The following is a 15,930-nucleotide window of genomic DNA, read 5'->3' as shown; positions in this document are numbered from 1 at the left end:
AATTGGGGAGTTATGGAATTGGGAAATTATGGAATTGAGAAGATAAGTTCGAAGCTGTCACTCTCGCGTCTGCTCACGCGTAATCCTCGCGCTCTGATTGGTCCGTGAGATACCTAAACGTATCTTAAATGATACCCAAAACGTAAAACTTGCAGTAAATATATCTTCAATGATAATTTGCAGAAATATTTGCGAACGATGGGGATAACGACGAACGAAAAGTCGTGGTAAACAATACGGGTATCATTTTTCTCCTGAATCGCTCGGAATTGATAAGAACTCGAGTGCGAATTTTCGCGATAAAAAAAGGGCCGTTCGTGAGCAGCAATTTTCATCGTGGTTCGGCAACGAGCTAGCGCGGAAAAACGGCAAGGCGAAATTTTTGAATGGCTCGCGAATGGATCGATTCGTTTCCTCTTTAAAGCAAATTCCCTTTACGGGCGTTAACGTTCGGTGTTCTAACGCGTGTAACTACGTCCGGTCATTACGTGGCTTTACCCCGGGGGCTTCGTAACCAAATAGAGAGCCAAACGACTCGATTTTATAGCGAAGACAAAATATTCGCCCGTGAACCGCTCGGGGATTCAAAGCAGCCTTTCGCCCGCCGCCAAAACACCTTTCAAAACCCGCCCCAAGTGATCAAACGAATTCCCTGCTGAAAAGCCACCGATCATTAGTTAAGAAATGGAAAAAATATCACTAAAATATTTTATAAAACACTTGATAAAATTCAAAAACAACTCAAGCACTGACGTCTTGTATTTTATGCTTCAAGTGATATTGTTTGAAAACCCTTTGCTCTCCTTAATTTCTATTACCTACCAACTCCATCATTCACAAAATAGATCAAGAAAGGAGTTCTGAATTAGATGTATTGTAACAGAGCGATATTTAAATATATTCAATCAATCCATTTATCTGAAGTATTTATAAGATCAAAGAAAAATGAAATACTGAGTCACACTTGACATAGGAGTGCAAAGGGTTAAACGCTTATAGTCCGGCGCAAAGGCGCTTGTTCACGCTCGCGCTCAGCTCGAATCTGTCACTCTAGGCACCTAATCCTCGCGCTCAGATTGGTCAGTATTTTTCATCGATAATTCAAAAACTAAGCTTCAGTCAACATTTTGGTAAAGGAAAAAGTTGTTCAGCATTACTTCAGCTACCGTTCCCTAAAATTATGTCCATCAGTAGCCGAGCACCTTGTATATATAAAACATCAAAACGAAACAAGTAAGTTTAAAAAGTATTGATACGATCAATTTATATTTATGAAACAATCGGAAAAATTGTCCAACAATGTTTTGATGAAATAACCGCAGATAAGAATAGTTTACGCGAATGGAAAGACAGAAATAAAGATAAGAAAAGGAAACGGTGAAGAAATTGTATTGGAACGTATTCGTCGTTATTGTCCTTATTTACCTAATTTCCCTGACGGTGGAGAAGGCGCGTACAAGTGCTTTCCCCTTCTGATATTGCATTTTCGAGGACGTCGTTCGAGTAGATGCAATTTGCCTTAACGACCGCCAGATTTTTACCGTGCTCGAAAAGCTCGAAATCCCGGCCGACGCCAACATCTTATATTGGACGGAACGTTTCGAGTCCGGGATTCGACTGACACCTTTATTAACGGTTCTTTCATTAGGTTTCATTAAATTTCTCGAAACTGTCCGAGAAAACGCGTCCCATCTGTGCTCCCGAGCGTCTCGAGAAAGAAACGAGATATAAAACGTTATCCTTCGCGAACAAGATTACGAAATTACCGCTAATAGATCCCCCTCTGCGAAATATTTACGATTATCGATAACCAGAAACATTCCTCGCGTTATTAAGAATCGATACTGATTTATGGGCTCGAGCGCAATTCATTCTCGAATCGTTAAACTGGAAACTGATAATCCCGCCATCGATTTGTTATACATCATATACAATATCGGAGATAGTAATTAAAGTGTCGATACGTTCTCAAATCCCTATACTTAAAATAACAGATCTGATCTTGATCGATACTTTGGTTTGACTAGTGGAAGGACTGGGGAAAAATTAGGGAGAGGGAGAGAGCGTTTCGTCCGGGACCTGCTAGTTGGAAATTGGGGAAATTAGGTGTTGGGGAATTAAGGAAACGGGGAAATATGGAATGGGGAAATTATGGAATTGGGGAGTTATGGAACTGGGAAATTATGGAATTGGGGAATTATAGAATTGGGAAATTATGGAATTGAGGAGTTATGGAATTGGGAAATTATGGAATTGGGGAATTATGGAATTGAGCAATTATGGAATTGGAGAGTTATGGAATTGGGGAATTATGGAATTGGGGAATTATGGAATTGGGCAATTATGGAATTGGAGAGTTATAGAATTGGGAAATTATGGAATTTGGGAATTATAGAATTGGGAAATTATGGAATTGGAGATTTGTGGAATTGAGGAGTTATGGAATTGGGAAGTTATGGAATTGGGGAATTATGGAATTGGGTAGTTATGGAATTGGGGAATTATAGAATTGGGGAATTATGGAATTGGGAAATTATGGAATTGGGAAATTATGGAATTGGGGAATTATGGAATTGAGCAATTATGGAATTGGGGAATTATGGAATTGGAGAGTTATGGAATTGGGGAATTATGGAATTGGAGAATTATGGAATTGGGAAATTATGGAATTGGGCAATTATGGAATTGGAGAGTTATAGAATTGGGAAATTATGGAATTTGGGAATTATAGAATTAGGGAATTTTGGAATTAGAGATTTGTGGAATTGAGGAGTTATGGAATTGGGAAGTTATGGAATTGGGGAATTATGGAATTTGGGAATTATAGAATTAGGAAATTATGGAATTGGAGATTTGTGGAATTGAGGAGTTATGGAATTGGGGAATTATGGAATTGGGTAGTTATGGAATTGGGGAATTATAGAATTGGGGAATTATGGAATTGGGAAATTATGGAATTGGGAAATTATGGAATTGGGGAATTATGGAATTGAGCAATTATGGAATTGGGGAATTATGGAATTGGAGAGTTATGGAATTGGGGAATTATGGAATTGGAGAATTATGGAATTGGGAAATTATGGAATTGGGCAATTATGGAATTGGAGAGTTATAGAATTGGGAAATTATGGAATTTGGGAATTATAGAATTAGGGAATTTTGGAATTAGAGATTTGTGGAATTGAGGAGTTATGGAATTGGGAAGTTATGGAATTGGGGAATTATGGAATTTGGGAATTATAGAATTAGGAAATTATGGAATTGGAGATTTGTGGAATTGAGGAGTTATGGAATTGGGGAATTATGGAATTGGGTAGTTATGGAATTGGGGAATTATAGAATTGGGGAATTATGGAATTGGGAAATTATGGAATTGGGAAATTATGGAATTGGGGAATTATGGAATTGAGCAATTATGGAATTGGGGAATTATGGAATTGGAGAGTTATGGAATTGGGGAATTATGGAATTGGAGAATTATGGAATTGGGAAATTATGGAATTGGGCAATTATGGAATTGGAGAGTTATAGAATTGGGAAATTATGGAATTTGGGAATTATAGAATTAGGGAATTTTGGAATTAGAGATTTGTGGAATTGAGGAGTTATGGAATTGGGAAGTTATGGAATTGGGGAATTATGGAATTTGGGAATTATAGAATTAGGAAATTATGGAATTGGAGATTTGTGGAATTGAGGAGTTATGGAATTGGGGAATTATGGAATTGGGTAGTTATGGAATTGGGGAATTATAGAATTGGGGAATTATGGAATTGGGAAATTATGGAATTGGGAAATTATGGAATTGGGGAATTATGGAATTGAGCAATTATGGAATTGGGGAATTATGGAATTGGAGAGTTATGGAATTGGGGAATTATGGAATTGGAGAATTATGGAATTGGGAAATTATGGAATTGGGCAATTATGGAATTGGAGAGTTATAGAATTGGGAAATTATGGAATTTGGGAATTATAGAATTAGGGAATTTTGGAATTAGAGATTTGTGGAATTGAGGAGTTATGGAATTGGGAAGTTATGGAATTGGGGAATTATGGAATTGAGCAATTATGGAATTGGGGAGTTATGGAATTGGGGAATTATGGAACTGGGAAATTGAACTAGGGAACTGGGTATTCCTACATTCTGACCAGAATAGTAGCTTTCAATTTAGGATTTTGTAAGTTTCAGAATTTACCAGTTTAGGGATTTGTGGACTTTGAGACTTTTTACTCCTCTTATCGATCGTCGGTATTCGACATATCCAAATCACAATGCACTCCACGTTGCGCTTATACTACAGCCATATTGCCGATTCAGCATACTTCGTATCGCATCGTGTCGCGTTGCGCCGAGGCGACAATCGGAGCAAAGATAAAACTGGAGGAGGTCGTGGTAGAAAAGTTGAGCAAATTGTTAGCGGATGTAGCGAGGCGTGTGCTCGGGGGAGTATCCTCGTTGGAAGCTCTCGTGAATTATCTGGCACGTGAACGGTTTCTTGCCAACGAAGGGATTAATCACTTGTCAGTAGCAGCGTTCACGGATCGCCGTGGATCCAATTTTTTGGTGGCTCGCGAGAATAATTGACCGGTCTGGCCAGTGTTTTATTCGGGAAGAGCCGAGTTCGAAGAGCGCCGGGACAAAGGATCGGAAGAAAGTTTTGGTGGTCGACGTTGAATCGATGCGAACCGGAGCGGATCGGAGCCGAGGGAACGGAAATAATTTGCCTTCGATTCGATCGCGCGCATTAAGGCGCGAATAATTTATGAAATTGTAATGCGAAGATCGATGTCGAATCGCGAATGAAATTCGCGTCTGTTCGACGAGATCGTAGCCGGAACCAGGCGGACGAAACGATCGGTCATGAATCGAAAATGATCGGGCCTCTTATAGGAAAATCGTGGAAAGAATCGGCCTGGAAACGACCAATCGAGAGAGCCTCGTTCGAGCGTTGAATTTGCTTTTCGTTTCGCGTAAACGGAAGTCGTTTCAATGTGGAAACTTTCGGAAAGAGAGTTTTAATTATGTCGCCGGATGGCGGGCCTTTCGTTTTCTCTCTCGAATCGTTATGCATTAAATTTTCGTATTTAAATTCTCGATCGCGTAACGATAGGACGTGGACATTGAATACGATACTGTACTTTGTGGTCATATAACGCGAGGCAGTATAACACATTGCATATCTCGCGTGGGAATATAATACGTGGTTATATATCACATTGTAACATAATATTTTACAACACAACGCGTAGTCATATATTACACTGTAACATGGCAATATGTTACAGTGCATGGCAATATAACACAAGGTAATACGACGTACTGCGATATGACGTGAATAAGTATTACGTATTGCGATACCACGCGTGTCAATATAATGCATTATAATATTACACGTGTGATGATGCAACTTGTGGCAATATAACGCGAGGCGATATAACACGCTGCAATACAATATGCAGTAATATAACATATTGCACTACATCGCGGGCTATATGGCAGGTTGTAATATACCCTGTGAGAATGCAACTTGTGGCGATATAACGCGAGGCGATATAACACGCTGCAATACAATATGCAGTAATATGACATATTGCAATACATCGCGTGGCAATATGGCAGGTCGTAATATACCCTGTGAGAATGCAACTTGTGGCGATATAACGCGAGGCGATATAACACGCTGCAATACAATATGCAGTAATATGACATATTGCAATACATCGCGTGGCAATATGGCAGGTTGTAATATACCTTGTGAGAATGCAACTTGTGGTAATATAACGCGTGGTAATATAATGTGTGGTAAGGTAACGCATGACGATGTAATGCGTGGCGAACTAACGCGTGGCGATGTAACGCGTGGTAATATAACGCATGGTAATGTAACACGTGGTAATATCACGCGTAGCGATGTAACGCGTGGTAATATAACGCGTGGCGATGTAACGTGTGGTAATATAACGCGTGGCGATGTGACGCGTGGTAATATAACGCATGGTAATGTAACGCGTGGTAATATCACGCGTAGCGATGTAACGCGTGGTAATATAACGCGTGGCGATGTAACGTGTGGTAATATAACGCGTGGCGATGTAACGCGTGGTAATATAACGCATGGTAATGTAACACGTGGTAATATAACGCGTGGTAATATAACGCGTGGCGATGTAACGCGTGGTAATATAACGCGTGGCGATGTAACGCGTGGTAATATAACGCGTGGTAATATAACGCGTGGCGATATAACGCGTGGTAATATAACGCATGGTAATGTAACACGTGGTAATATAACGCATGGTAATATAACGCGTTGGCGATATAACGCGTGGCAATATAACGCGTGGTAATATAACGCGTGGCGATGTAACGCGTGGTAATATAACGCGTGGCGATGTAACGCGTGGTAATATAACGCGTGGCGATGTAACGCGTGGTAATATAACGCGTGGTAATATAACGCGTGGCGATATAACGCGTGGTAATATAACGCATGGTAATGTAACACGTGGTAATATAACGCATGGTAATATAACGCGTTGGCGATATAACGCGTGGCAATATAACGCGTGGTAATATAACGCGTGGCAATATAACGCGTTGCAATACATCGCGTGGCGATATACCGCAACGTAACGCATCACGATATAACAATATAAGAGACTAATAATAATTGGCCATTAAACATTATGCACTAGAGAAATTAAATAGAATAGAAGCAATACACGTAATGCGGTTTGTTACGGAATGTTCGATAGGTTTAGCGAAATTTGGTCGAAACGTTTTACGCGGTGAGTGTGTTTCTCATCCGGGAGAGCATAACAGTTCCCTCTTTACCCTAAGCGCGCAAGTAGAAGCACGCGAACAGCGTGGTCATCAACGGTGCAGAGTTCTCTCGTTCCTAAGATAACGAGATGAAGTTTCGGCCACTCGGCAGGTAGCTCTAGATGTCTAGATGATACATGGATCATTAGGGAAACTAGTCTCGCGGTTATCATTCGGTCGCCTTGATAATTCCGCTGGCACCGTTACTCGTTTAACCTTATCCCTATCAGACATTGTCCCTGCAGGTTCATCCACTTAGTCGCGATAAAGAAACGAGTGGAAAGATAATGGCCGAAGCGAAGATAAGGTTAAACGAAGCCTCCGAAAGAAACGATAAAGGGAAATTGAAGAAAACGTTCGAATTAAGAAACGGAAAAGGAATATAATATCGAGCGGAACAGGAGCGAGAGAAATTAAAAACAAAAATATCGTCCACTCGAAGTTTCTCCGTTTCGAGACTTTATCAAACCGGTATTCGAGATAACGGGAAGTTAAAGGACAAGTGAAGACGCTGGGAGAGGCGGAATGAAAAATGAAACGAATGAATCGGTACAAAGGAAAAGACAGTGGTAAAAATGACATAGAAAAAGAAGAATGAAGGGGTGTCGAATAAAAAGAAAAAAACAGTTGAAGCAGAAAGTGAGTTTGTTAAAAAAAACGCGCTAATAAGCTGGAGAAAAAAACGTTCAGGGTTTTAACCGCGTAATTACACGGTTCTATTGAGCCCGCCCCGTAATTAACGCACTTTATTAACGCCTTTGTGATTCAACTAGAATTAACTGCAATGGTTACGAATTAACGAGGAGAAAAGCGCAAAGGTCTTCTACAACCTAACCGAATATTTCAAGTATCTTTACATCTCTCGGTTCATGAATTTTTAAACCTTTTTATTTGGACAGTTAAGAATTATATTTTTTTAATTTGTATATTTGTACAGTTCCGAGTTCCTAAATTCTCAGATTTATTGTTAAAACGGTACGTTAAAACTGCATGTCTCCCAAAGGATCTGTCGGGATCGGAACGATTCGGCAACGCTCGGTAATTTACGGCCGAGCCGTTTTTCGATGCGCGACAGTCGGGATATTTGGACGGCGGACAATAGAGACGTATTAGCGATTCAATCATAAAGTTAAAGTGCTTCTCGTATCCGATAATTAAAATCCCAACATTTACATATTTTTCAATAGCTAAATTGGCAAATATTTTTAAATTAATTTTTGCATTTCACAAAATTTAATCTTGCTCTTACGATAAAATGACTAGTTGTTATAATGATACGGTTCGAATAGAAGAGTAATAAGGGTCCGCGTTAGCAATAATGATAATTTTTGTACGTCTCAGTTCGCCTATAAATTATAAAATTCCCGATAAAAGGAAACGAGATAATTGTTACAGTTCGATGTCTCGTCATTCTTGTCGGTAATTTGCGCGCAGCTCGATTGTCGGCCGCGCGCCGGTCTCGTTTTAATTTCAATTCCGTTGTTTCTTCCGATACGCGTCCGCTAAAACAAAAAGGGAAATTCTCGAGGAAACGGCAGACAGGTCGGGGACAAGCTGATAACTCGAGCGCGAATATTCACGGAGGAACAGAAAAGTTCCCCTTTTCCTCTTTCACGCTTTTCCTCGCGCGACCTCCTCTCTCGCCTCTTTATGAACATCCTGTTAAATTTACTCGACCGAATCATCTCCTCGACGAAACTTCCGACGACCTCTGTTCCGTTCTTACACGTTTTTCGACGCTTGCTTTTTCCCCCCGAAAACGCTCGAAACTTCCCAAAGAAACGGCTCTATCTGCGCCGGCGATTTTTCATCCTTAACGACACGTTAATTCACCGCTGATAACGTGCCGCCGAACTTTCGGATTGCTAGCGAAATTAGTTCTAGTTTCGTGGCGGGTTCGCTGCGGAATTCACTTCTTAAAAATACGGTAATTAGAATTAACCTCGCTGTACAATTTATTTGTTAGTTACACAAAAATGTTTAATAACTATTAAAAACATTAATAGCTGTACGTCTACGTAGCCTAACGTCGTCTGGGGCTGGCAACATTTTTGAAGAATTAATTTAAAGAGACTTTATGTAAATTCAGGAAATAATTCAACATGAGTTGACACATTTAATACGACGAAATTAATATTTTGCGTTTGTATAATAGTTATTAAAGCAATCTTCTACGTTTAATCATCACACAAAGGGTACTAGCCAATGACCTTTGGTAGCATCACACACATGTTGTGCGAGCGACTGCTAACGCCCGACCATCGCACACATATGTGCGCGGTCACCAAAGTGTTAAATAAAATAAAATTTTAAAGTATGTTATATTCAACGGTCCTTAACTACACAACTTATAGTTGGATAAATTTCAAGTTGAAGGGTAGTACAAATTTGAGTAAGGTCTCTCACTTTGAGTAAGTTTCCGTTGCATCACGGTTGAGACTCGTCAAAGTACGCCAAAGATTTAAGGATTTAGGGTTAAGGATTTACGAAGAAAGGGAGATCGAGTGATATAATAGTGTAGTAAATTAATGAAGTAGTGCACGCGAAGTAGAAATAGGTTTGCAAGTTGTAGAAATTTGGCTGCAGTTAGTAAAGCACTAAATTAGGCAAGTGTAGACATTATTATAGATTTAAGAGAGTTTCGGAATATCGAAGGTTTACCATAGCAGCAATAAAAGACCAAGGAATCACTCGTCCATTTTTACCCTGGTTTGCACATCGAGCCCGAGGTTGTAGCTGCATTTTTTCGGTTCCACGTGTAGTTTGAAAAGTCGAGGCGATCCTCGGGTTTATTACTGTTACGGTAATTTGTAGGAGGTCGAGTGCCGGATGGGTCACCGTGCAACGGTTTGAGCCGGTGCACCACTGCCAGGGGAAAGTGAGAATTCCCAATTTGGGGAAACTCACCCCCTTTCCCACTCCTCGTTTTCTCCCTTCCCAGTGTATCGGGAAGATGTATGTATTTGTACGCGAGTCAAGACGCGCGGTCTGTCTTGCTATACTCGCGGAAGAAATAAGGTCACTCTAGTTATTTGTTAATTCGTTAAAATCGTTACTCGGCCTTAATTTTGTCTCGTCCCCATTTTCATCCGAATTTAGTCTACAGTTGATTTTATACAGTTTTATGACTTCGAATTTCAACGATCTGTTCTATCGATTTTGTATAAGACTTCCAGGTAATAGACTTGTAACGAAGAAAATTTCTAATGTAATAAATTTTTGGTGAAAATATTTTTCGTCCGGCTCCTAGTTCTTGAGAATATTAACGTATCTATATTAAATAATATAATTGATAAACGGAATATAATTAATGTCTAAGATTCGAACAGGAATTTAATTGATCAAATTTTCGAAGCTCTCGAACGCCACTTTGCGAACATGATCCGTAAATAATATGAATTTCAAGATTTTCAAATAGAATAATATTGAATAATTATTGAAGCAGTGACTTACCGTAGGCTGTGTCGTCGTGTGAATTTCCTGTGGCACCGCTATTGTACGGCAACCTGCAACAAAAAGGAATTCATTCGATATACCTCGTCGAAACAGAAGCTTGAATTTATCTGATTTTATTTAGGGAATCGTGTTAAACATTGTAGCGTATCGTATTTTACCCGACATTATTCGACCCTGTTTTCCCGTAATTTATTATTTTGCTTTATTCTGCTTTCACTATTTTCTCAGGGCGCTGACCTGGTTAATCATTGACCCCTTTACTCCGGTTTTGTATTTTATTCTGCTTTATTTTATTCGACCACATAACTTCTACTTTCAACTAACCTATCCTCGGCACAATGTTCCACTATAATACACTATGATATATTATTGCCACTGTTCGCTTTACTTTATTCTATTCCCTTACGGTTCCAAATATTGTGTATCGTTACAAATTGCCTGTTCTACTTTGAATTGATATTTTCTCGTATTTTATCTGTTTTATCGATGCTACAATATTTTATACTATCAATCGCGTTCGGGTCAACAATTCGTGTTTACTTATGGATTATAGATTTTATTGATAGTGTATAGTGTGTTACTATTTTAGAATTTTATTATTGTACCTACTTTATCATATTATTTTATCATTTTATTATTGTACCTATATTATCATACTATTTTATCATTTTATTATTGTACCTATATTATCATACTATTTAGTCATTTTATTATTGTACCTATATCATCATATTATTGTATCATTTTATTATTGTACCTACTTTATCATATTATTTAATCATTTTATTATTGTACCTACTTCATCATATTATTTTATCATTTTATTATTGTACCTATATCATCATATTATTTAATCATTTTATTATTGTACCTACATCATCATATTATTTAATCATTTTATTATTGTACCTACTTCATCATACTATTTAATCATTTTATTATTGTACCTACATCATCATACTATTTAATCATTTTATTATTGTACCTACCTCATCATATTATTTAATCATTTTATTATTGTACCTACATCATCATACTATTTAATCATTTTATTATTGTACCTACTTCATCATACTATTTAATCATTTTATTATTGTACCTACATCATCATACTATTTAATCATTTTATTATTGTACCTACCTCATCATATTATTTTATCATTTTATTATTGTACCTACTTCATCATACTATTTAATCATTTTATTATTGTACCTACCTCGTCATATTATTTAATCATTTTATTACTGTACCTACTTCATCATATTATTTAATCATTCTATTATTTTATCTACATCATCACACTATTTGATAATTTTATTATTTTGTCTGTACATATACATTTACCTACGACATTGAATTGTTGCTATCGAACAACACTATTATTAATACAATTTTATTTAAACGAACCGCGCAACCGCCATTAACCGTTTCGTATCGATCCTTCGAGTTACACAAGCTGTTATTTCTAAACAACGCTCGTCTCGGGTTTCCCTTACCGGAAGAAAATAACTTTCAACGATGCATCAGCGGAAAAATTCATCGGGGAAAATGAAAATTTCAAGTAACGACGAACAAGATTACAACGATGCTTAAAGTTCCCACGGCTCTATTTCTATATCGTCCTTAATAAAGCACTATATCACGAAGGATGCATTACATACAAGGGTTAATGGCCGGTGAAATTGCGATCGTAACACGGCGCGAACATCATCGTTACACGGTTTGTTTCGTCGATAAAACGTAAATCATTCCTGCGGCTCGTTCTTTTACGAGTTTATCACCGATAGTTCTTTCGGTTATGTTAAACGTCGATCACAAAAGATTTGTGATTCGCGTTCAAATATTTTTGTCGATGTGTAGTACTACAAATTTCTTTTAGATTCTACATTCTTCATTGTCACTGTTATTATTAGTATCATTATTATACATATTATTTCTAATATCAGCAACAATATTATTATTTATTATACAATAATAATATTGTTGTTGTTATCGTTTTTATTATTATTAACGAGGATATGGGTGAGCAATAATAATTATTGCATATAACAATCACTGAATATCTTTTTAACAAGGTTAGACAAAATTTAATTAATAGAAAGAGGTACGAGCGCTCGCCGCTAGGTTCGAAGCTGCCGCTCTCGCGACTGCGCATGCGCAATCCTCGCGCTCTGATTGGTCCGCGCTCTTTCCTTAATAATTCAAAAACGAAGCTTCAAATCTCATTTTGCAAAGGGAAATCTTATTCAGAATCACGCCAGCTACCCCCCATTTCAAAGATCTACACTAATTCTGAAACACCCTATATAGAGTTACCATTATAAACAAATAGCATAAATACTCTGTAAGAATATCCAAGAACAAAATTCTGAAGTTTCCTTATCAGAAAACTCTCTCCTTTTCAAATCAGATAAAAGAAAATTTTTCCAAATAAAACTCACAGAATTTAAATAACTGAAATTCCCTCGATCGAAACTAACACCAAATTCACCTCCTTGTTCCACCTTCGACAACATTTGTTCGTCAAATATCGCCACGATTGATGCTAAAATTAAAAAGGCACCCTTACCAAAGAAAAAACCCTTCCTTACCAAAGAAAGAACCCTTCGATTCGAAATCTCCGACTGCCTACAAACGAAGAAAAAAATATTCTTCTTATAAAATTCCTCCACGGTATTCCTTTCGTCTGGCACTATGCAGGAAGAAAAATAATAAAGTCGAAATACGTGCGCTCTGAATCTGACACGCGACGCGTCTTTATCCCCGATCAACGGCCTGGAAGCTTATATTTATTGCGCGAAGGAGGAAAAGAGAGGATTCGAATGGAATCGAACCGACTCTCCGATGCTCGAGCAGACTTTATACGAAGAGAACATGCATGCACGGCTCTTCGGCCTAATACAGAGTGGCAAGCTACCTCGCGGGTTACGCGTAAGGTCTCGGATCGATATTTTTCATTTTCTTTTACAACTCCTTCTAAAACGTGTTTGCAGGGCCCGGTATTCTTTACAGGTGGTGGATACTTCTACGCGGATCAGAGGCGTCAACAGACAATACGGAGACCTAAATTTTTCATGAATTGTCTGGTGGCTTCGCTATTCAAGATATATTTTTTAATACTTTTATTCGATAGAATTACTTTTACAATTTTTTTTAATAGAATATTTAATAATACATTTAATAAAACATTTAATTTAATAGAATGTTAAATATTCTATTTAATAAAACATTTAATTTAATAGAACATTAAATATTCTAATTAATAAAACATTTAATAAAACATTTAATCTAATAGAATATTAAATATTCTATTTAATAGAACATTTAATTTAATAGAATGTTAAATATTCTATTTACTAAAACATTTAATAAAACATTTAATTTAATAGAATGTTAAATATTCTATTTAATAAAACATTTAATTTAATAGAACATTAAATATTCTATTTTCTAAAACATTTAATTTAATAGAACATTAAATATTCTATTTACTAAAACATTTAATTTAATAGAACATTAAATATTCTAATTAATAAAACATTTAATCTAATAGAATATTAAATATTCTATTTAATAAAACATTTAATCTAATAGAATATTAAATATTCTATTTACTAAAACATTTAATAAAACATTTAATTTAATAGAATGTCAAATATTCTATTTAATAAAACATTTAATTTAATAGAACATTAAATATTCTATTTACTAAAACATTTAATTTAATAGAATGTTAAATATTCTATTTAATAAAACATTTAATTTAATAGAACATTAAATATTTTATTTACTAAAACATTTAATTTAATATAACATTAAATATTCTAATTAATAAAACATTTAATAAAACATTTAATTTAATAGAACATTAAATATTCTATTTAATGAAACATTTAATTTAATAGAACATTAAATATTCTACTTAATAAGACATTTAATAAATAATATTCTAACAGACAAATTAATAAAATATAATTATAAGGACAATGTATAGAATCTGTTCTGGTCAAACGATAATATTATAATTGGTGCGAAAAGTTGTTGAAGATTTGCAATAAAAATGTTACGCATAAAGATGTCTACGAAACGATTTTGAGTTATCAGACAGATTTAAAAATACGTAAGAAGAAAAGACAAGGTATTTGCAATTCAACGACGCCAGTTTGTAGGAGTTTTCGTCGGAATAATACAGCTGGAAGTAGCATAGAAAGATACAAGTTTTGTGAGTCCGTAAACGTCGTTATCTTGTAAATGGTGGTAAAGCGAATTGGACGATATTCCGAAGAAACATGTTCCCTCGAAACGGTTAACTCGAGAACACCGTGGAAACGTAACATGTTCGTTACATTTGTTACATTCGTAAAAGCAGCTACACGTTCGTAATCTCGACAAGTGTCGTTTACCAGAACGTTTCGTTCGGTTCGCGATTCATTAATATTTTGCCTGGAGGGATGCTTGTAAAAACGTCGATTTTATTCGACTCGGGATAATTTATTACAGATTGTTCCCGCGATTCGATACCGTGATTAATTAGCATAAAAATGGATCGGCGGCAGTTTGTACGAACAGGCACCGATTTAAACGCTATAAACAGTCACTAATTTATCGCGATCCCTCTAGATAAATTTGCACACCGAAATCGTAGGTGATTTTATTACTTGCAGTTAATATTCTACAAATTATTAGGTTTGTAAGCCTATCTTTTGGTTACTCAAAATAATTTATTCTTTCCATTTCTATGCATATTTTTTTTAACACCAACGTGCAATTTATATGTATAGCAGGCGTCGATACAACGTGTTATATCATAACGTGATAGCAGAACTCGATATAGCAGGTGATATAACGACGGTTATATAACAAGTGAAGACTCGTAGTAAGACAATAGTTGAAATACTCAGTGGTACAACACTATCAGGGAGTATTTAGGATCTAGGGGTATTTTGGGTCTTAGAGTATTCGAACCTAGCGATATTTGGATTTAGGAGTATTCGGACCTAGTAGTATTTGTATCTAAGCATATTAAAGTCTAGGGATATTTAGACCTAGATACACTACCGTCCATAAGTATCCGGACACTTGGTTTCGTTACATAAAACATAGTGGAACTTTGTACGAAAGGTATTTAGGGTTATCATATCATTTGTAATAATTATTATTATCTTTCTTGAGGTGTCATAACGTAATAGAATTAATTTTTAAGTACAAATTATACAATGAAAGTGTGAAAGTAAAATTCATGTCCAGAAGTACAAAGTCCAAATTTCTGAATCTAATGAAACGCTTTCGATTCTAAAAAAAATTTTCATTTCTACTGTGTTTCGTTTCTATGGTGCAGAACGTATTCAGAGGGTTCTTTGATATGTTTCAAGTGTTTGTAAACTGTTGGTAGATGTTTAGGTTCCCTCAATGGAGATAAGAATGGAGGTAACGCTACGCACTCGACAGTTTCGGTTTAGTTCGTCTGTAGCTTCTTTTCCATCGAGATACGAGTTCCAAACGAGAATTATCAATCGAAAAACGTTCCAGTATTCTGACCTTCGCAGGAAAAAAAATCGATTTTAGTTACTGTTGCAGGTACTTGAATAACTTTCATGCAACGCGAATGCATATTTCGCTTGTGTCCGGATACTTATGGACGGTAGTG

At 36.4% G+C, this 15,930-nt stretch overlaps 1 protein-coding gene across 9 annotated transcripts in view; it reads right to left on the bottom strand.

Annotated features, from left to right (window-relative positions):
• Positions 1-15,930, bottom strand: part of nAChRa3 (nicotinic acetylcholine receptor alpha3 subunit) — a 135,788-nt gene that overhangs the window by 98,263 nt on the left and 21,595 nt on the right. For all 9 annotated transcript variants that reach the window (XR_013038259.1, XR_013038253.1, XR_013038251.1 and 6 more), the window contains exon 2: positions 10,280-10,332. The gene's annotated coding sequence lies outside the window, so the exon portion shown is untranslated. The remainder of the gene's footprint in view (positions 1-10,279; positions 10,333-15,930) is intronic.

The sequence above is a fragment of the Megachile rotundata genome, chromosome 1, assembly GCF_050947335.1.
Source record: "Megachile rotundata isolate GNS110a chromosome 1, iyMegRotu1, whole genome shotgun sequence".
NCBI classification, from domain to species: Eukaryota; Metazoa; Arthropoda; class Insecta; order Hymenoptera; family Megachilidae; genus Megachile; species Megachile rotundata.
Note: the sequence above shows the minus strand (reverse complement) of the source record. Positions and strands in the feature narration are given on the sequence as shown.